Source organism: Cnephaeus nilssonii, assembly GCF_951640355.1.
Source record: "Cnephaeus nilssonii genome assembly, chromosome: 12".
NCBI lineage: Eukaryota > Metazoa > Chordata > Mammalia > Chiroptera > Vespertilionidae > Cnephaeus > Cnephaeus nilssonii.
In genome coordinates this window covers 24,549,729-24,572,160 of record NC_137083.1, presented here as the reverse complement: position 1 = coordinate 24,572,160, position 22,432 = coordinate 24,549,729, and the positions used below count along the sequence as shown (strand labels likewise).

At 37.7% G+C, this 22,432-nt stretch overlaps 1 long non-coding RNA gene across 1 annotated transcript in view; it reads left to right on the top strand.

Annotated features, from left to right (window-relative positions):
* Positions 1 to 37: 37 nt before the first annotated feature.
* The window catches only part of LOC307108646, a 117,192-nt gene continuing 94,797 nt past the window's right edge, over positions 38 to 22,432 (top strand). Inside the window, exons 1-2 of the long non-coding RNA XR_013814327.1 lie at positions 38 to 120; positions 2,992 to 3,081. This is a non-coding gene — a long non-coding RNA (uncharacterized lncRNA). The remainder of the gene's footprint in view (positions 121 to 2,991; positions 3,082 to 22,432) is intronic.

The following is a 22,432-nucleotide window of genomic DNA, read 5'->3' as shown; positions in this document are numbered from 1 at the left end:
GCCGGCCGCGCGCCTCCTGCGGGTTTAGCAGCCCTTCCGTTTGGAAGGTTGCTGATGTTGTGTCTGTTGTACCTCTGCGGCCTTACCACGAGTCTCTGAAGGGACAAACTGGATGTCAGGGTAGGTTTCCGTGACTGGAAAAGACTCATAATGTGTAAAAACAAAATTCAAACCTGAGGGCTGAGGCGTCCGCCAGGATTCATGAACGGCCTGCTAAAGGCCGGGCCCTTAGCTTAGGTTAGCTCCATCCTTAAACCAGTTCGCTAGGCATGGTATTAAATACATGCACATCCCGAATATTCAGATTTGGAAATGGCCAAAGGCGTTCAGGCAGTGTTAGCCCAAAGGCAGATTGGGTCACCTGACTTTAATCTCCAAATTTTCCCATTCAGTGTTCCTCCCATCTTGTAGTTACATTACACTGTGGTGAATGCCCTATTAGTAGCGAGTGTGTGTAATAACTACTTTACAGGTTATTACAAAATAATGCTACATAAAAGCGAGATACATAGCATCCTGTGGCGTTCAGAATATGTCATTTTGAATTTTTAAGATATCTAATATTTGGAATGTAGTGATCTACATAAAACTATCTCATCTATATGTAATATAATTGAATATTGAGTAATATAATTAAATGTACATTAATAATGGTAAACTTTGTTACATGTGTTTGTTTATGTGTTGAAATCCCATTTCTTCAACAGCATTAGTTTATTCCATGTACCAGGGACTGTGCTGGAAAGTCAAACGTGAAGACAAGGTCCTTGTCCTCAAGTAGCTCATAGTCCACTCAGAGGCATGGAAACAGATGGGTCACAATGACACAATAATACATTTGGAGCTCTATTTTCGACTAAAATTGCCTAAGAAGTGAACAAAGAACATGAGTGTATGGAGAATGGAGCAACTAAGTAGAGCACATATTTGGATCAGAATTTGGGAACCTACAATTAGATGTAACTTCTAACAAAATAAGATGACCCTTCATAATACTAATTTGATTTGATTATTGAAAACATTGACAGTCTTCAAATTAAGTTTCAAGTATATGTAATTTGGTATGCTACATTAGTAAGTACCAAATTAATGAAAGAAGAGAGACTATGAGGAAAATCTAAAGTTGGTAATGAATGTAGACAGTAGAAATGCAGAAAGTATGCAGTACATTTCTTCATATGTAGAAAGTATGTAGTATATTCTTCATATTAAAGTCCATTTAATGGCAGCATTTGCTAACCTTGATGAGCTCTTTTAAGAGATTTATACTCTCTATCATACTTTCCATCATACATATTACATATACCACTAGAACCACACACCAAGTTGAAGCTTGGGGCAGGCAGTTGGATTTTGACGTCAAAGAATAAAAAACAAATCACATATCCGAGCAGTCATCTTATGCAGAGATAAAAGATTTGCCCAAGGACAAGTTTATAGAGACAGAAAGATTAATGGCTGCAAGGAGATGGAACTAACTGCTAATATGATGATGATTGAGGATAGTAATGGCAGATAGTGATGATGGTTGCAAAACAGAAGGAATATACTGAACACCACTGAAATGGTGAATTTTATGTTATGTGAAGTATATTTTAATATTGAAAATGCTATTAAAAAAATAGTCCAAGGAGTCAAGAATCCCAAATTCTACTTCCTGGGCCTATTATTTGATTTATTAATTCTTAGCAAAAGAAAAAAACAATAGCAATATAGTGATTTTCTTCTCTGAAACTGAATGTATTCCTTTTAAAGGAATAATTGAGAAACAACCTCATGTTTAGTCCCCGTTTATTTTATTAGTTCATTAAATACAAAATGTTGGAACCACTGACTGGATAACCTCTCATTTTAGCCATCGTGGCACATGGTTAAACTGAGTGACTTCTCATTTTCATCGTTATGGCACAGGGAAAAACTTTGAGAAGTGATAGCTATTAATGTGTGAGGCATTGGATGCATTATTGCTTCATTACATTGAGCATATAAGAATACATATTTGATGGACCAGGCTATAAATCCATGCTGAATTCCTACCAAAGAGGGATTTTAGGCAAATTACTTAATTTCTCTAAAGTATATTTTGGTTACTTGCAGAGTTATAGTGAAGATTAAATGAGATTATATGATGTACATAGTGTAATGTGATCAATACATGTTAGTTATTATTAACTATCTCAGATCTTTCATACCAATCCTAAAAATCTCTAAATGTGGATTTTGTTTCTTAGATGACATCTTGGTGATACTTTGTGAGGAAGTCAGTCCCTCCACAAGTTAATAATAATATAAATAACAATAGCCAACATGTATTTAGTGCTTACTTTGTATCAGGCACTATGCCACACCCTTTCTGTATGTTTACTTATTGAATCTTCCTCACAACAGTCCTATTAAGTGAGTACTTAAAATTTAAATTTGTTTTATATTTGAGGGAAGTAAGTGGTGGAGCTATTATATCCTAAGGACTTTGTTAAAGATAGGAAACAAACCATCTCATTGTGTGGAAAGGCGAACAGTTCACACACAAATCTCCTGAATCATTTCTTTCTAACACTACTAAAGGTATACACGTGGGAAAATGGCAAAACATTTAAATGTAGACAGAAGTGCAAAGGGCAAACAGGTAGAATAAAGGAGAAAATCAAACCTTGGGGTTGACATAGTTCTCCATGGCCAGGAACCATCCACAATTCTAGTGAGAAGCATTGGAGTAAAAACTGTGCCTTTACCTTCATATCAGAACATGTCTGTAATTGGCTGATTATATGAAACTTCAAAGGAAATCAAATTAGTAGCAGATTTTATAGTAGATGATTCCATTTGTCTCAGGCGAATCTTTTTCTTTTTAGAAGTTGTATTTGGGATCCACATGGTATTAGTTACATCACAAATACATACCCAAATCTTTGTTTGCTGTGGAGTAACCATTCCATAACTAGGCAGGATGGATCACATGAGACTGACCTTTCTGTATCCATCTCTATCCAGGAAGAAATGGTGAGGGGCTGTTTAATGGCCGATATCTGGAGAAAGGACCAATTTCAAAGGCATCTTCGTTTTGACTTCTGGAGGACACAGGTAATTAGCCAGCCATGAAAAACTGAGAACGCAATGCTATGATGTCCTTTCAGGGACGATGAAAAGCTTAGGCTCCAAAGTCACTCAAAGTAGAATCATCTACTTGAGTGACTTTGGTTGTGCTTACTTATGTCCTTCTGTGACCAGGTTATTTCATTTAGCATAATGTTCTCCCGGTTCATCCATGTTGTTGACTAGCACAGAATTGCCTTCTTTTAAAAGGCTGAGTAATCCATTGTATGTATAGATCACATTTTCTTTGTCCTTCACCTGTCAATGGACATTTAGATTGTTTTCATATCTTGGTTATTGTAAATAATGATGCAATGAACATGGGAGCGCAGATATCTTTTCAAGATCCTGATTTCAATTCTTTTGGATAAATGCACAGAAGGGATTGCTGGATGACATAGTCATTCTGGTTGTATTTTTTGACACACTTTCATGCTATTTTCCATAGTGGCTACACTATTTTTCATTGTCACCAACAGTATATAAGAGTTACATATTCTCCACATCCTCACCAGTACATGTTACCTTTTAGGGTTTTGTTACATTTTGGTTTTGGTTGTTTGTTTTCTAATACCCGTTCTGATAGATATGAGGTGATATCTCATTGTGGTTTTGATTCACATTTCCCTGCTGATTCATGATATCGAGTATCTTTTGCACACTTGTTAGACATTTGTATGTCTTCTTGGGAGAAATGTCTATTCAAGTTCTTTGCCCATTTTCTAATTGGGCCATTAGTTTTTTTGCTATTGAGTTATAGGATTTTCTTATATATTTTGGAGATTAGCCCCTTATCAGTTATGTATAGTTTATTTTTCTCCCATTCTATATGTTGCCTTTTCACTCTGTTGTTTGTTTATTTTGCTGTACAGAATTCTTTAGTTTGATGTAGTTCCATTTGCCTTTCTTTTGCTTTTGTTGCTTGTAGTTTTGGTGTCATACCCAAGAAATCAGTGCCTAGACCAATGTTATGAAGCTCTTCCTTATGTTTTCTTCTAGGAGTTCTATAGCTTCAGGTCCTATATCTAAATTTTTAATCTATTTTGTGTTTATTTTATATTTTATTTTTAAACATTTTATTGATTTCAGAGAGAGGAAGGAAGAGAGAGTGAGAGAAACATCGATAAGAGATAAACATCAGTCTGCTGCCTACTGCATGCCCCCTACTGGGGATCGAGTCAAGCCAGCAACCTGGGCATGTGCACTGACTGGGAATTGAACTAGTGACCTCCTGGTGCATAGGTCGACACTCAACCTCTGAGCCACACCTGACCAGGCTATATTTTTTAAATCCTCAACCAAGAATATATTTAGGGAGAGAGAGAAGAGAGAGAGAGAGAAACATTGATCAGTTGCCTCCCGTACATGCCCTGACCAGGGAATGAACTCACAACGTAGGTATGTATCTTGACGAAGAATTGAACCCACAACCTTCTGGTGTATAGGATGATGCTCCAATTAAATGTGCCATATGGCAAAGGCGGTGGTGTGTGTGTGTGTGTGTGTGTGTGTGTGTGTGTGTGTGTTTAATATATGTGTGATATATGTTTAATGGTTTGGCTTATAGGGGAATGATAAAAATAAAATAAAATATAAAAACAGGTTTTTTTTAAAAACATAACACTTGAAAATATGTCACCTTTGATATAAGGAGATATTTTTCATTCTCTTGTCTCAAAATGATTTAACATTGTTTATGGATTCGGCTCTGAAATACATGCTGTCCGGGTACCATGTGCAGACAAGGTTCCTCCCCTCTCAGAGTTTATACCCCAGTAGGTTCTTTAGCTTCCATCAGTCCACCTGGAATAAAGCTTCTAAAATTTTTCTGGAGCAAATATTTGGGACTCGCTGTGTTGTAAACCTTAATGTGCATCCAAATCTCTGGTGATCTTATTAAAATCAAATTCTGATTCAGTTGGTCTACCTAAGGCCTGAAATTCTATGTTTTGAATAAGCTCCCAGGTGATGTCAATATTGCTGGTCTGGAGACCACATCTGAAGAAGCAAAGGTTTAGATGAAATGGAAGTAAGAGAAAATACCTGAGTTTCTGAAAATTGATGTAGTTAATAGCACTGCATGACCAGTGTATAACTTGTTGTGGCTCCTTTAACAGTGTAGGAAAGGAAAGACTTTCCCTGCTCTCCTAGGTTTAATAACTGGGTCTATAAAATAAATTGATAACAAGAAGATTAATCAGAGGAAAAGTAAACAAATTTATTAATTTTTAATATGCACACTGGTGCATCACAGGAACAAAAAAGTGAATATCCCCTATATCAGTGAGATTTGAGAGTTTATTACTGTATGTAAGAAATAGGGTGAGCCCCCAAATTCAGGGGTCCTGGTAGAACACAAAACATACTCGGGAGCCAGGCAGGAAGGCAAATATCTTTACTTCTACCTAGAAGAGTGCACAGCACTGGTCTGGAAGCACGCACACACTGAGCTGGTGGTCTGCTTGGCTTTATAATCCCTGACACACGTGACCTGTTCCTCACTCTTGATTGGAGCTCAGGCACGCAGTCTTTCGCAATTGGCTAATTCAAAGGGAGAGGTTGGCCTTTGCTGGTTCAAGATGGTGGCCCCCAGGGAGCTGCAAGCCATGCGGCCGACATAGTGGCTGCCAAGTCACGCAGTCCAAAATGGCGGCTGTCTAAACTGTTCTTTGACAGAAAACATGACTTGTTTATTCTCACGTGTTAAGGGGAAGGGAGGATATAAATGATTTAGGGGAGAGTAAATAGTTTTTAGGAAAAAATGAATGGGCTGTTAGAAAAGTTGGAGATATTGTTATTGGTGGGGTATCCTCTGTGTCCCCGCCTGTTGCTGGGAGAAGTGGGCTTCTTGGGGTGCTGCAGGAATGAGAATTTCCTGAGGCCCCCATGAGAGGACGAGGTATTGTGGAAAGCTTTATTTCTGTGGAATGAAACCCCTGAGTTTCCAAGGTCACATCTCCCTCTATCCTGCCATGGAAACAGTCCCATTTTGTCTTTGGCAGGGCTAAGATCAAAGCCATTGCCCAGAGTTTTTGTTCCATAGATGCATAGTCCAGTCCAGCATTTGGCTACTTTAGCTTGTGTTCCCAGCGGCAGTCCATTGCATGTGGGGGTCTGCATGGTCATTGGCCATGCAGTTTCTAGGGCCACATGGCAGGCTAGCGCCCGGCGAGTGCCCTGAAGCAGGAGCAAAGCAAGAGGAACCAGAAGGAGAGAATTCCTTTGTCTGGGATTATGTATTCCCCAATTTTTGCAGGATTGCATTAGCTCCACCCCTCTAGCCAATGATCTTTGTTCCCAAGTTGGACTGACGTCACCCTGACTTTACTGCACCGGCTGCCTCTTCCCTTTTGTTGGACCCCCTCTGCAGTGATCTGCAGAGGGTGGACTGGTGGCTCCCGGGAGTGTAAAGTGGCAGCTTCCTGGTGAAGCTGCGTGGATGACCATGCTTATGGCCTCCCCTCTGCTCCTTTCCTGTTAATATTAGCTAGCTAGATATGAGGGTAACAATCCGAGTTTGTGGAAAAATGTGTCTGGATGTGGAGTCGACTTCTCGTCTCCTTCCCAGTGATGAGTCAGTCCTGGGGAGGAGTTTTATGACAATTGAGGTTCTTTTGGAGGATCTGTCTTTAGGCAAATAGGATGAGAAAATATCTCCCTGCATTTGTTGTTTTTCAAGTACCTTCAGCTCAGAGTAATCAATATACTAAAGCAGCATATTTGGGGATGGCATGCCCAGAACTCCTTCAACATCTATACCCAATTCAAATGTTTGCTTCTCACAATTGGAATTTTTCCTCTGATATATTCTTGCTTCTTAAACATTAGGGGCTTAGCTCTTCTTAGAGAAATATATCTCTGTGAACAACTCACAGCTTCATTTAGTATTATGAGTAGTCTATACTCAGCGATCAATTCTAGACTTTGAAAGGAATTACAAACCCAATAAAAGAAGATTTCTTGGCTCTTTTATCATGACAAAATCCTTGGGCAAATAGAAATGTGAAAAATCATAATTGTAAAATAATACTTTAAAATATCTAGTCTCATGCAGAGCAATTTATAATGAATAAAGAAACAGTTATATAAAATCCAAATGCTAATGATAAGTACTTAATCTACCACAAAGTAAAAGCCCAGCCATCTTGCACCAGAATTCATGTTCAGAAATCTATATTTGCATGCCCAAGACTTGTTTGAAAAGGCGATTATGGTCTCACAAGTAAATCATAAGAATTTTAAAAATTTTGTAAATGCTATATTTATATGACAGACAAGAACCACTCAGAAGGAATCATTATGGTTTGGGAAATGATATGCAATTTCAAAATCATCTAAATCATTTCAATTGCCTGTATTTACATTTATATAATGGGTATTTATAATGGTGATTATTTTAGAACTTACCTTGTTTTCCAGAATCTCACATTGGTTTCTATGGGAACGGGAATGGCTCTGAAGAAGAGCGTTTTAAGAACTCTTTTCACATTCAGTGACTGCTAACTGAACTGCATATTCGTTTGTTAACGGTTTTTAACTCTTAAATTTTAATACGGAAATAAAAGTTGGGCATTCTAGCTACATAAGTCATTTGAAATAATAAAAACTATTTTTATGAAACACCTGGCTCATTGAAACATTTGAAAACAAAATAACCAGCTTTAGGAGCTAGTAATCTGTTCACTTTTTAAGAATTCATTAGTGATTAATCCACACTGGCCATGTATTTTGCTTGGAAAATTGTGTAAAGAAAACTTCATCTGATATATTGTTTCAATACATTTTCTGCATATATATATACACACACACAAACACACACACACACATATACAAACACAAACACACACACACATATACAAACACAAATACGCGCACACACATATATTTATGTTTTCTTACTTTTGTAAAAACCCCTTTTAAAAGCAGTGTAAAATGTTCTGCATTTAAAGTAACCCTCTACCAATGCCTCACCTATCCTGTGCTATTATTTACCTGGTATTGTGTTGTACCTTTACCATGTTCTCACCAGCTGGAACTTATTTTTTGAAACAAGCTCGTAAGTCTTTGTATTTCAATTTTTCTTTTTCTTGGAATAGATTTTTAGATCATAAAAAGCCCAGCATGTAACTTATATCTTACATTTGTGCAGTTTACTATATTTAATATTTCCCCACATTTCATGTTTTCTCATAAACTTTATTTTTTTAATTCCCTGGAGAAAAGATATTTTGGTATATTTTAATTTAATTCCTTCTCAAAGTAATTAAAACCCACTAAAAATAAGAGAAGCCTATTTCAGAAAAAAGTGCTAAAACTAAAATTTTGTTATACTCAAACTGTAAAAGATGTCGGTAGAAAGCACATGGCATCCCATAACCAGCTTATGTAATAGCTACTCCAGTTATTGCTGACATATAATCTGTGTCTTAAATCCAAAATGTACAGGTTGATGGCAGACTACCAAGCAGGGTGGAAAAAGTAATTTATTTTATTTTATTTTTTTTACCTTTCTTGGGTTGGTGGATTTCTGCCCATGATCAGTGTGGTCCTGGCTGAGGTCAGGTTTGCTAGAAACTAATGATGGCAGTTTGAGAAGTGGAGCTGCTGGCATTGTGTGACCAAGAGACCATCCTGTGACTCACTGACCTGGTATAAACTCCAAGAAAATGTTCTTTTCTTTCTTAAAAGCATTTTTTATTCAGGTTTGATTTTATGAAACAAATTAGTGGTTATTATACTTTGAAAAATAGAAAGATAAATACTTGTGGGAAACATGTAACCAAATATTTTGGGGAAATGATTGCTTGGCTCTTCTATTTTTAAAAGTTCATTTTGTTTTTTAATTAAAAATTTTAAATTTCATTTTTAATTATAGTTTATATTCAACAACATTTTGTATTAATTTCAGGTGTACAGCATAGTGGTTAGACAATCATATACTTTACAAAGTGTTCCCCTGACATTTCAAGTACACACCTGGCACCATACAGTGTTATTTCAATATTATTAACTATACTAGTACTAGTATTTACTATGCTGTATAAAAGTTGATTTTGAAGTGAAGCTGAAAAATAAAATCAAGTATATTAATCTTCAGAATAGAAAATTTATCTTGCAAAGTATCTGAATCTGAAGGTGAGGACTATCAGGGCTACTCAAAGTAGAGTGTATGGACCAGTGCCCATCTGAGACAAGATAAATACAAAGCGTGAACGTAGCATTTAGGAACTTTAATTTGACATTGTCACATCATCTAACCCTGTGATTTTGTATTTTACAAAAATCAGTCCACGGCATTTGGGAATTGTAAAAGTTTGTCCTTTGCTACAATTAGTTTGAGGTGCATTGATCTAATATAAACTACTATAAGCCATGGGGGGAAAAAGCCATTTGAACTTTGCAGTATTGAAAATAATTTATCCCATGTGATTCTATCTGAAAGCTGGGAAGTGAAGGATTTTTGTCTCTGAAAGATCTCGTTCTAGCCCTAGAAAAATATACTTATTTCCATAAGGTTACAGCAAAAGAGGCTGAAGTGGATAGTCTCTCATTTGCAGATATAAAAACAACAGTGCTTGAGTGAGATATCTGATGTTACACAATTACCAGCAAAATTTTAAAGTCCAGTTACATGAAGAGCATTGCCTAGAACTTCAGTATTCTGATAAACAAAATAAAAATACCCTAGGCTGATTATGCCAATGAATTGGCTATATTTGCTACTTAGGATGGCAGTGCTTTGTCTTAAAGTTTCAGAAGGGCAAGCACTGTGTTACAGTTGTTCGATAGACCACTAGTGAAACTACATGTGCTAAAAAAAATCAAGGGGAAGAATTGGAAGGAATTGAATAAACCAAAACCAAAATTAAACAGAATGAAGAAAGATTAAAGTAGGAACGCATATATAGTTTAACTAAAGAACCAATAGAGCAAAAAAGGCATAAAATCCCAAAAGAGAAAAGGCTTGCTACCTTGGACTACAAATAGGAGAAATAAAGGGAAAGTTTAGACAAACATTGGGAATTTTTGTTAATTGTCAAAAGCGTTAGGTTACCTAATACTAACCTAATTGGACACATAGATGCCCAATGAAGACATTTAAAACCTCATTGAACAAAGCTGTGGACATTATATTGTGGAGAGCAACACTTCAATGGCAAGGGGGATGGACTGGCTGAACCATGAGGTCTTTTCCAGCTCTAATTTCTACTGTTCCATAGCTCTGTGAAGAATAGTTGCTAAATTGCTTGATCAATCTAGACAAAACTCAACACAAGACTAAAACCCCAGACGAAAAAACACTATCAGCCAAAATTGAAAACACGCCCCTCTAAAAGAAAAAAAAAATCTCCAAAATCTTGCATCATACCCCAAAGAAAACAAATTCAGGCTCTGGCAACCTGCCCAGAGGAATAAATTCCAAAGATAGGATCCTTCAGTGAGCAAGCGCAACAACAGGTTGGGAGATTTCAACTTCTGAGATAAGCTTACAAAACCTCCCAGTTGATCTTAATACTAGGCTTAAGAGTGAAAGTGAAAAGAAATCTATGAAGGAGCCTGGCCTATGAGTGAACTAATTCATTTATTCATTCTACACAGATTTATGGAGCACCTAGTATAGGCCAGCAGTGCTCTAGGGTAGGGTAAATGGGTAAACAAGACAGACAAGAAATCTGCTCTTGTAGCACTTACATTTTAGTGTGAAGAACAATATAATATATCATAACAGGACAGGATAATATATCATAAGTTAAGGAGTGGTAAGTGCTAGAAAACAAGGTAAAGAAGGTGAAGGGGCCCTACCTGGTTTGGCTCAATGGATAGAGCGTCAGCCTGTGGACTGAAGGGTCCCAGGTTTGATTCCAGCCAAAGGCACATGCCTGGGTTGCGGGCTTGATCCCCAGTAGGGGGCGTGCAGGAGGCAGCCAATCAATGATTCTCTCTCATCATTGATGTTTCTATCTCTCTCTCCCTCTCCCTTCCTCTCTAAAATCAATAATATATATATATTTTTAAAAGGTGAAGGGGAGTTGGAATCTGGGCAGCTGATTGTATTTAATAGTGCAATCAGAATAGAACTCATGGAGAAGGATATACATCTGAACAGGATTTGAAGGAAGTGAAAGGAGGTAACCAAGTAGATTTTGGAGGAGGAGCATTCCAAGCTGAGGGAACCATAGAGTGCAGCTGCAAGGTTGGAACAAACCTGGTGTGTCTGAGGAACAGGAAGGAGGTCCCTGTGGCATGGGGAAGACTACTATGAGTATGGTCAGAAAGGCCTTGTGGGCTACTAGGACCTCATCTTTTACTCCATCTGAGTAAACTACCCACAACATCTCAAATCAAGAATCCTAGGAACTCAGTGAAGAAACTAATTCACAGTAGATATCAACCTTCCTGGGAAACCATTCCACCCACACATCGGCAGTGTTTCCGTGTGCTCCTTCAAACTGGTCAGTGTGTCCCTTAATGTGTTCATGTGTCCTACAGTTATTGCTACTGAGAATGAGGAAGAACCATCTATTTTAGAAATATGGATATTTGCTTGTATTTATTCTTATATGAGAGGCCCGGTGCACGAATTCAGGCACCAGTGGGGTCCCTTGGCCTGGCCTGCTCTATGAAACCTAATCTTTACTTGGGGCTTGATAAATATTTAAAGTTAAGGAGGAGCTTGAAAATCAATTTTGAAGACAAAAATGGATCTGCTTGTGAGAAGTAAAGGCAATATTAAATGATCTGGAAAAAATCATTATAAAATTAGAAGTTAAGTTAGAAAAGTACTGTTAATGTTTATTAATTACTTGGGGGGGGAAAAAAAAAGAAGTTGTTGAGCTTCTGTTATGTGCCAGGTATGTTTTCTAGACACTATAGCTAGAACAGTGAACACCATATGAGACCCTGCAATCTATATATATAAAAGCCTAATATGCAAAGGGTCCCCTTGGGAGTTCGACCAACTAGGAGTTCGATCACTCGCTATGATGTGCACTGACCACCAGGGGGCGGCACGGAATGAAGGAAGGCCCCGGCCCGCAGCCAGCAGCCGCTAGGGACCCTACCCGGGCACAAATTTCATGCCCTGAGCCTCTAGTCTAATATGTTACTCTATTAAGATTCACCTCAGGCATTTTATCAGGTCATCCCTCTGTTATAATATGTAGTTAAGAATGTGGGTTGGAGGTTCCATCTGCAACCCAGCATCACCTATTAAGATGGGACTGGTCAGGAAAGGATGCTTGATGACCTGTCCCCATCTTGTCATCCACTCTGAAAATCCTCAGACCGAGACTGCAAGCTGAATGCTCAGGAACTTTAGAGAGGGAAAAGAGCACAGCATTTGAATTCTAGGTGCATTGTCCAGTACTACAGCTGCTAGTTACAGGTGACTATCAAATGCAGTTAGTCCGAATTGAGACAAAATGTACTGGATTTTGATGACTCAGTATGAAACAGAGAATGTAAACTACTTCAAAAAGTTTTATATTGATTGCGTGTTGAAATGCTAATGTTAATTTATCTTGTTTCTTTTTACTTTTTTAATGTATCTACTAGGAAATTTAACTTATACATGTGGCCCCAAATCTGCCCATTTAGGGGATGTGCATTTGATTCCCAGGTCAGCTCAGTGCTATTGCATAAATAATGGCTGACTCTTATTGAGTATTCAACTCATTAATGGAAATCTCTCTTCCAAGCACAATACTTGTGATTAAACATTTAATCCTCATAATAACCCTGTTAAGGAACCATTTCTCCAGATGAATAATTTGAGGCACAGAAAGGTCAAGAAACTTGCCAAAGGCTACAAATCTAGTGAATGGAAGAGCAATGAGGCTTTAAAACTAACTAATCCCAAGGCTCTCAAACCTGTGTTCTATCACCTGCAAGGCTTGTTAAAACAGAATACTGAGCTCCACCTCCAGGGGTTCTGACTCATTTGATCTGGGGTGTAACCTGAGAATGTGCATCTCTAACAAGTTTCCAGGTGACGTTGATGCCTGCTGATTTGCACACCAATTTCAGAACTATTGATCTAATACAACCTACCTCCAATCTTAATGAAGTCCTCAGTCTTTTTGAACCAAGTTTCTTTACCTTAAAGTATGAATATTTCATAAACCTAACTCGCATACCATTAAATTTAACATTTCACATGTTTTTTAGTATATTCACAGTTTTGCAACTATCATCACTATCTAATTATGGAACATTCCCACCACTCCAGAAAGAAACCCAATACCCATTAGCAGTCACTCCCCATTTTCTCTTCCCCCACACCCTGGCAACCACTAATCTACTTTATAGATTTGCCTATTTTAGACATTTCATACAAATAAAGTCATATAATATGTGGTCCTTTGTGTCTGATTTCTTAGCATAATGGTTTCAAGACTCATCCATGTTATAACGTGTCAATACTTCATTCCATTTTATAGTTAAATAAGTAAGATTGTGTGGGCACTCCACATTTTGTTTATTTATCAGTTGATGCATATTTCGGTTGTTTCTCTTGGGTTATGAATTTGTGTGGATGTATGTTTTCATTTTTCTTGGGATATAGTAACTAGGAGTAGATCCAGTAGGAGTGCAATTGCTGGCTCATATGCTAACTCAATGTTTAATTTTTTGAGGAACTATCAAACTGTTTCCAAGGCACTATACCATTTTACATTCACATTAGCAATATATGAGGGTTCCAGTTTCTCTACAACATTGCCAACACTTGTCATTGTCTGGTCATTTTGATTATAGCCATCTTAGTGGGTATGAAGTGGTATCTCATTTGTTGTTGTTATTTTTTATGGCTTAGGTATATTTTGTTAGGCTTTTTCCCCCCAGTATATTTTATTGTGGTTTTGATTTGTACATGCCTAGTGACTAATGATGTTGTTCATCTTATCAATGCTTATTGGCTATTTGTATATCTTCTTTATATATATAAATATATATATTGATTTCAGAGAGGAAGGGAGAGGGATAGAGAGCTAGAAACATCAATGATGAAAGCGAATCATTGATCAGCTGCCTCCTGCACACCCCCCTACCAGGATTGAGCCCGAAACCTGGGCATGTGCCCTGACCAGAATTGAACGGTGACCTTCTGTTTCATAGGACTATGCTCAGCCACTGAGCCACACCGGCTGGGCTGCATATCTTCTTTAAAGAAATGTCTATTCAAATCCCTTGCCTATTTTTAAATTGGGTTATTTGTTTTATTTATTGTTGAGTATGAGTTCTTTGCATGTTCTGGGTACAAGTCCCTTATCAGATATATATGATTGGCAATTTCTCCCATTATGTGAGTTGTCTTTTCACTTTGGTGTCCACTGAAGCAAAAAGTTTTAAATATTTTTAATTTATATATCTTTTAAATAAAAATTGTGTATATTTAAGGTGTACAATTTGATATACATATGCATTGTGAATTGATTACTACAGTTAAGGTAATTAACATATCTCCTCACATAATTAACATTAAAAAGCTTTTAATCTTGATGAAATCCATATCTGTTTTTCCTTTATCATTTATGCTGTTGGGTCACATCTAGAAACCATTGCTTAACCCAAGGTCATGACCATTTAAGTATATGATCCATTTCTAGTAATTTTTATATGTTGTGTGAAATAAAGGTGCAACTTCATTTTCATGTGGATATCCAGTTATCCCAACACCATTTGTTGATCACAAGATCTTTCTAAAATTTAGGTAAAAATACTTCAGAGGCTGTATTAATTGCAATATGTTTATTTTTTACAATACTTTTCCCCCCCTGAAGTGCTTCCCTGCTATTCTATCAAAGCTTTGTCAGCATTATATTTAGAACAAAGCAAATGTCCTCTGAGTTAAAACCTCAAGTCAGTAATGACTGACCACAATAAGATAGGTTTATTCAATCAAACTCCCTCATTTATTGTTATATATTTAAGTACCAAGATTCCCACCATTTTATCATATATTAATTCTCCCATTACACATACAGGATGAGGAACAAAGCAGTGTTTATCCTGTATGATGCTCCTTTGTGATCTTATAATACCAGTTTGCTCTTATTTATGCTCATGGTACCCATTAAATTGATGATAGAAATACAAATTTGAAATGTGGTGGGTTATTCCCATATGCTATTATAGTAATTGAAAACAGAGCAAAATAAGATGAATGCTAGAAAATAAACAAAAAATATTTTTAAAATGCAGGTCCTACTGTGGGACTGACAGCAATTAATATACATAGGTATTTTTTTTCCATAGGGAGTCAGATAAATGGAATGTCAAACACATTGTCCAAATAGTTACTTTCATGAGTCAAATAATAGAAATAAAATTTGAAGCCAAATCCCCCACCACCACCTTTCTTTTTTTTTTTTTCTTTTTTTTTTTTTTTTTAGTGTATTAACTGAATAGCTTCTTAGCACTCAGAGAATTCTGGGTAGAGATTTACATATCCCAATAATATATTCATGGGAATGGTTCTTGTGTTGTGAAAATGCCCACTGAATTTGGTTACATGCATCTGAAAGTTCCTGAAAAATAAATATTAGCCACAAATAAGAACCTGATCAACATTTTTAAAAAATTTCTTCTGAGTAAGAACTAAAAGCCAAAGGGTATCATCATACAACTTCAAATTAGAGAATATGAGTGGAAGATTTTTAAACAATTTTTAGCTTTAACAACTTTCCCCATGCTTATTACATTCTTTTTTGGTGTCAGCATTCCTATCATATTCAGTCTAAAATTCGTAAGCAGAAATGGAGTGCATGTCTATGCAGTTAACAGGAAAGACTTAAGGAGTATATGAGTCACAGCAGCCTTGGAGATGAGAAGAGAGGAATATCTAGGGAGAGATGCAATGGGAACGGTATTAAAGAGAAAAGGAATACAGGTTATGGGATTCAGCCGTACAATTTTCAAGTCATATAGTATTAAAAGTCAAGCTACAGAGCCTGGTGAATTTATGTTCCATAAAACTCTTGTCAGTAGCTACCATGAGTCATAAGTCTTTATTACCATGAGTCCCATGAGCCTGGATGAGAGAAAGAAAGGAGCACTTGAAAATTACCTTGGTCCAAAGACTGGACCCAGCAGTTCCATGGGAGAAGAGCTTGCCTATTTCCTGGTGGTCCCACCAGGTGAACTTCTCTTGAATCAGGCACTGATAGCAGAAACCATGAGAACAACAGACACCACAGAGGTGATGACCGTACCCCACCCAGGCTGCTTAGTTTCTGGCATTGACCTAATCAGGTCTTCTTTCAGAACCTGCAGTCACCCTTACTGTCTCGTGACTTCTGATTACATGTGGGGTTGTTGCTACATACACACTTGTGACTGCATTGAACAGCTGATTGCCTCACTCTGTCTCACATTACCTGATGAGATCAAGCAATGGTGTTAACCCCAAGGGCTCTAGGATAGCAAGCTGAGACAAAGCCAGCACAAATATGAAAGCCAGTACCTAGGGTCTTATGAAAAGATTGCATTTTTTAGGATATTAAAAAGCAAGCTGTAGTTAGCTTACTTCTGAGTTCTGGGGCTGATTCCAAGCGAAACAAAATTCCCCACGTCCTGGGTAGAGCAAGCCTATACGTGTGGTAGTCTTGATGTCTTCTCCCTAGGCAATCACTTCTCTTCCCTTAGAGCAGCACTGCCAGGTTGCCAAGGAATCTTCCCCTCATGTGGAGGGGCTGATTCATAAAACAGTGACTTGCTTGGTTACACTGTGTCCTGGATTCTAAAATCTGAGCCGGAGCCAGGGTGTGGACCATCTGTGCAATTCTGCCCCCGGCTTGTGACAGCATGTCCTGGTATTTAAGCAGAGTCCATGTAGTCTTCACTTGTATGAAGAAAATCTAACAAAGGAATAAAATTATTATAGGCCTCGGACTCTTCACTGACAGGAGAGTCAAATCTTCTAGTGAGCTGTGAAAATGGATAACAATGAATCATTCTAAAAAGCTCTGATATTAGAATGTTAGCTCTAAAGTAATTTTTTAGGTACTAATCTATTTCATTTCATTAAGCTTTATAAACCTCCTTCAATGTAGGATTTTATCTATTTTACAAAAGGAAAAATTACTTAAGATCATAATTAATAATAAAGCTAAAGAAAAATAACCCTAAAATATTAATCTCTATTTATGGTGGTAGAATGGGAAAAGTGATTTATTACATTTCCATGATAAACACATTTCCTGTGAATTTCTTTAAAAATGCTGTTCTTTATGCATCCTTGCAATTTTTAAAGAAATGTGGGAGCAGAAGGAAAAATATACATTTTAAGGAATTTATTCAAAGCAAAATTTTATTTATATGCTCTTTTGTTTCTATTAATAAACTTTATTTTTTTAAAAGTTTTATGTTTGTAGAAAACTTATGAAGCTAGCATGAAGAGCCCCATATACCCTCCACCTCATTTCCACTATTAGTACCATGTTAGTATGTATGGTCTGTTTGTCAAAATTAATGAACCAATATCAATACATTATTGTTAAAGTTTATACTTTATTCAGATTTCCATAGTTTTTACCTAATGTCCTTTTTCTGTTCCAGGATCCCATTTAGGATATCATATTACATTTAGTCATCATGTCTCCTTGGGCTTCTTTTGACAGTGATAATTTCTTAGACTTTCTTGGTTTTTGATGTGTATTTTGGTGTTAGCTCTATCTCTATCTCTATCTCTATCTCTATCTCTATCTCTATCTCTATCTCTATCTCTACCTCTACCTATCTCTATCTCTATCTCTATCTCTATCTCTATCTCTATCTCTATCTCTATCTCTTTCTCTATCTCTATTAGGTATTTTGTAGAATGTTCCTCTATTGATATTTTTCTAATGTTTTTCTCAGGATTAGACTGGAGTTACAATTTTTGGGAGCAAGACCACAGAGATAAAATGCCATTTGCATCCCATGATACCAAGGGTGCTATTAACATAACTTACCACTGTTGATGTTGACTTTGATCACCTAACTGAGGTAGTGTTTGTCAGGTTACATGCTCTTTTGAAATTTTATATAATTATACAGAATGATCTCTTCATTACAAAGGTTAACTTTAATTTTAAAGTTTTCCAGACAGCAGTAGAATTAGCACTAACTACCACTGAACAGATTACAATACATAAGAGATGACATTGCATATTTCGGAGAGTGTCAGGAGGAGGAGTTACACAACAGAAAAACTGGTTTAGTGAGCCTTAAATCTCATCATAAGTACAATTCCTATGGAGCAAGCCGATACTATCAGTTCTTCACTAGCACATTTTACTCTGCAAAACATGTTGCAACCACTCAGTTATTTTTCCCCCAACATCCCTACGAGGAAGCAAAATAGAGCTTCCTTGGTTCACTTTCAACAAAGGAAAGGCTTTTGAGCCAGAGACTGTGTTTGATTTTGAGCTTAGCCACTTTCTACTGTGCCATTTTGCAAAACTTTTCGGAGCACTTCATCAATAACAAAGGGCAGTGGCCGAAATGTAAAAGAACAGAACAGGAGCAATGTGAAGTAGGTTGGGTAAGGAGGTATGTATTAGTACAAGGAAGAGAATATGAACTTCATGGCTCTTATATATCCATAAACATATTTGTTCTTAATGCCCATATGCTTTATGGCACAACAGAAAACACAAAGCAAATATTTTGCTAATGCCTGTTGGTGTAGTGGAGACACAAGCTCATTAAGTAATCATTTTACCATCTTGCAATCAGCTGAATAAAATTTGAAGAGCTCAGGATTTGGAGTCAAAAGACCTGGGTCTATCCTGAGTCTGTCACTTTCTACTGTGTGGCCTTGGGCACTTACTTAAGATCCATTAGCCTTGTTGTAGTTGCCTATAAAATGAGTATAATGTGGGGATTAAATAAAAGCATCTAATACATCAATGAATGCTAATTACATCTGAATTTTAATCGACTTTGGAGAAGTTAGGGGTCAACATGGCTCTGGGACAACTAGCAGAAAGCTACACTTTCAGTGAAAGAATTGGGCTTATAATATTCTAGAAGGCCATTATTTTGATTTTTTGTTTAAGGCTAGTTCTTATTTTGACTCAGTTATTTTAGGCAAGACTGTTTTCAAAAGACGTAAGTGATGTTATTAACAAATGGGTTACATCTTCTCTTCACAGAGTTAAGCCTCTAATTATACCTTGAGCTGATTTATTAGTACTACAGGCTTAAACATTTCCTAACTATTAAGACTGACTAGAGACTCAGGATAACTGTCCACATGCAAGGGATCTGAATGGCGAAAATACCACAGAGGGAGAGGTGATATTTTGTGGATGAGTCACAAGGAAAGGCTCAGAAAGGTATTAATTAGGGTAATAGGAAATTATAACAAGTAAAATATGGGTTAAGTATCAGTGAATTTCCCTTAAGGACATACTTCCTAGGATAGAAGGGAAGAGTCTTCTAAAGGAGGTGATTAAAAACTCCAAGCTTAAAACTTTTTAAATGAGACTGAACAGAGTCCTATGAACATTATAGAGAAAAGAATCCTGCCCCAGTGTGGAATGGGATGTGATGGGGTGATCTAAGAGCTTTTTCACTGCTAAGGGTCTCGAGTCGCTAATCTGCCCAGTAATTGAATACGTTGCAAACCATCAAGTACACAGTTCCTTCCCTTGAGTGTGTAGCTGTCATTTCTATGGACACTATTTCTTTTGGGGCAACTTTCCAATATCACTTATATTAATATAAAAACTGTAACTCTGCCTTTATTTTACATATATACACACATATATACTAGTATAATATACACATAATATATATATATATGTGTGTGTATGTTATGTATAAATTATTTTTCCAAAAAGGAACATTTTATTTCTCAAGATATAAAGAATAAACAGTAATTTTAGTTTCCATTATTTGCTTTGCACCCTTATTTCATTTAATAGCCAAATCCACCTCCAAATATCTCTGATATAATTTACTTTTCTCACTACCTTGGTTTGATCTATACTCATCTACCTCCCAGATTATTATAACTGTCTCCTGAACTGATTTGTTTCTCTTCTTACCTCTCTTTAATCCATGGTTCATAGAGCAGCTAAAGTGATCTCTTCAAGCACTAATCTGTCCTAAAAGATTTAAAAAGGAGAGGATATGGGAAGAAAAGGGAATCCTTATGCACTGTTGGTGAGAATGTAAATTGGTGCAGCCACTCTGGAAAACACTATGGAGGTTCCTCAAAAAATTAAAAATAGAACTACCATATGATTCAGCAGTCTGCTTATGGATATTCATTTGAAGGAAACAAAAACACGAACTTGAAAAGATATCTGCACCCCTATATTTATTACAGCATTATGACAGTAGTCAAGATATGCAAACAACCTAAGTGGCCATCAATTGATGAATGGATAAAGAAAATGGTGTGTGTGAGTGTGTGTATGAAAGAAAGAGAGTACTGGGATATTATTCAGCAGTAAAAAAAGAAGGAAATGTTGCCATTTTTGACAACATGGATGGACCTTGAGGGCATTATGCTAAGTGAAATAAGTCAGAGAAAGCCAAATACCATATAATCTCACCTTTATGTGGAATCTAATCTGAAAATCAACAACAATAAAACAAACTCATAGATACAGAGAACAGATAAGTGTTTGCCAGAGGCAGGATGGGGAGGTGGGCAAAACTGGTGAAGGATAAAAACTTTCAGTTATAAAATAAATAAATCCTGGGAATGTAATTTACAACATAGTGACTATAGTTAATAAAACCTTATTGTATATTTGAAAGTTACTAAAAAATTAGAGCTTAAACATTCTCATCACAAGAAAAAAATTTGTAACTCGGTGTGCTGATGGATGTTAACTAGACTGTGGTGCTCATTTCAGAGCATCCTTCATAATAAAAAGGCAATATGCAAATAACCATCACTCCGCTACGCCCACGATTGGGCGGTGGGAGGCTGGGGGGCGGGACTCGGGGTGGCATATCCGGCCATTGAGAGGCGCGGGACTCCCGCCCCGCCCCCCCCCCCCCCCCCCCCCGCCTCTCAACGGCTGGATTGGCGGCCGCTGAGGGGGGCTGCCTCGGACACCCTGGACACCCAGCTCCGCTGCCATCGGAGACGGGGAGCTGGTTGTCCGCACCCGGATCCCCTGCCCAGCTCCGCTGCCATCGGAGGCGGGGAGCCGGTTGTCCGCACCCGGATCCCCTGCCGTGCTCCCCTTTGACAGCGCCTCAAGCCCCAGCAGCAGCGGCTGGGGATGAGCTGGTGATCCCAACAGCCTGGCAGCTCAGTGGCGGCGGTGGAGGCAGCATTGGGCCTGGGGACTGGCGAACAGGCAGAAGATGGCCCTGATCGCAGGAGGCTAGGCCTAGGGACCCTACCCGCACGATTGAATCGTGCGCTGGGCCTCTAGTCTGTAATAATAAAAGTGTAATATACTAATTAGACCCGATGACCTTCCGGACAAAGCCAGGGCTGTGAGGGAAGCCCAGGTCCTGGGTGCCAGAGGGAAGCTGGTGCCGGCAGCCAGGGGAAGGAAGGCCTACTCTGGCATGAATTTCTTACATCGAGCCTCTAGTATACAAATATTGAATCATGTTGTATACCCAAAACAAATATGTTATATTTCAATTATATCTCAATTTTGAAAAATCCAGACACTAGTCTGATTATGTCATGCCCCTATTTAAATGCACTACCTACTTTCCTGCTGCCTTCATATGAGTTTCAGATTCCTTATACAGAGCCCTCTCCAGCCTTATTTCCCTCCTCTCTGTCTCACATTCAGCACCCCAGCCATCCTGGATTATGGGCAGCTCTCCAAATACACTGGCTCTTTCTTCCTTGCCTTAGTTCCTTCTATCCTTAATGCTTTCTAATAGCCCTGTTTCACCTGAATAACTCTCATCATACAAATTTAACCATAGACAACTTGTTCTCCAAATATTTTTATAGTGTCCCAAGACAGGATTAAATACCCCTCCTGTGTACTTCCAGGCCCCCTATGTTCACTTCTCTGCAGCTCTATCACACACTAATATTCCTTAAGAAATTATCAACCAGCATGATGGACAGGGACTGGGTCTTTTTCACTGTGTTATCTTCAACATCTTCTACAATGCTTGGCACCTAGTAAATACAATGTAAAACATTGTTGAATCAATAAATGAATAGCAAATCTTCCCATGGGAGAAATAAAACATTGATTCAATAGCATAAAAGGGAGACTAGTTAGGGAAAATTACCTAGGCTACTAGGAGACTAGTAGGGAAAATTACCTAGGGCAGTGTTCGGCAAACTGCGGCTCACGAGCCACATGCGGCTCGCGAGCTGCTGTTTGCCGCTCTGTTGACTAATGAGTTTGCCAAC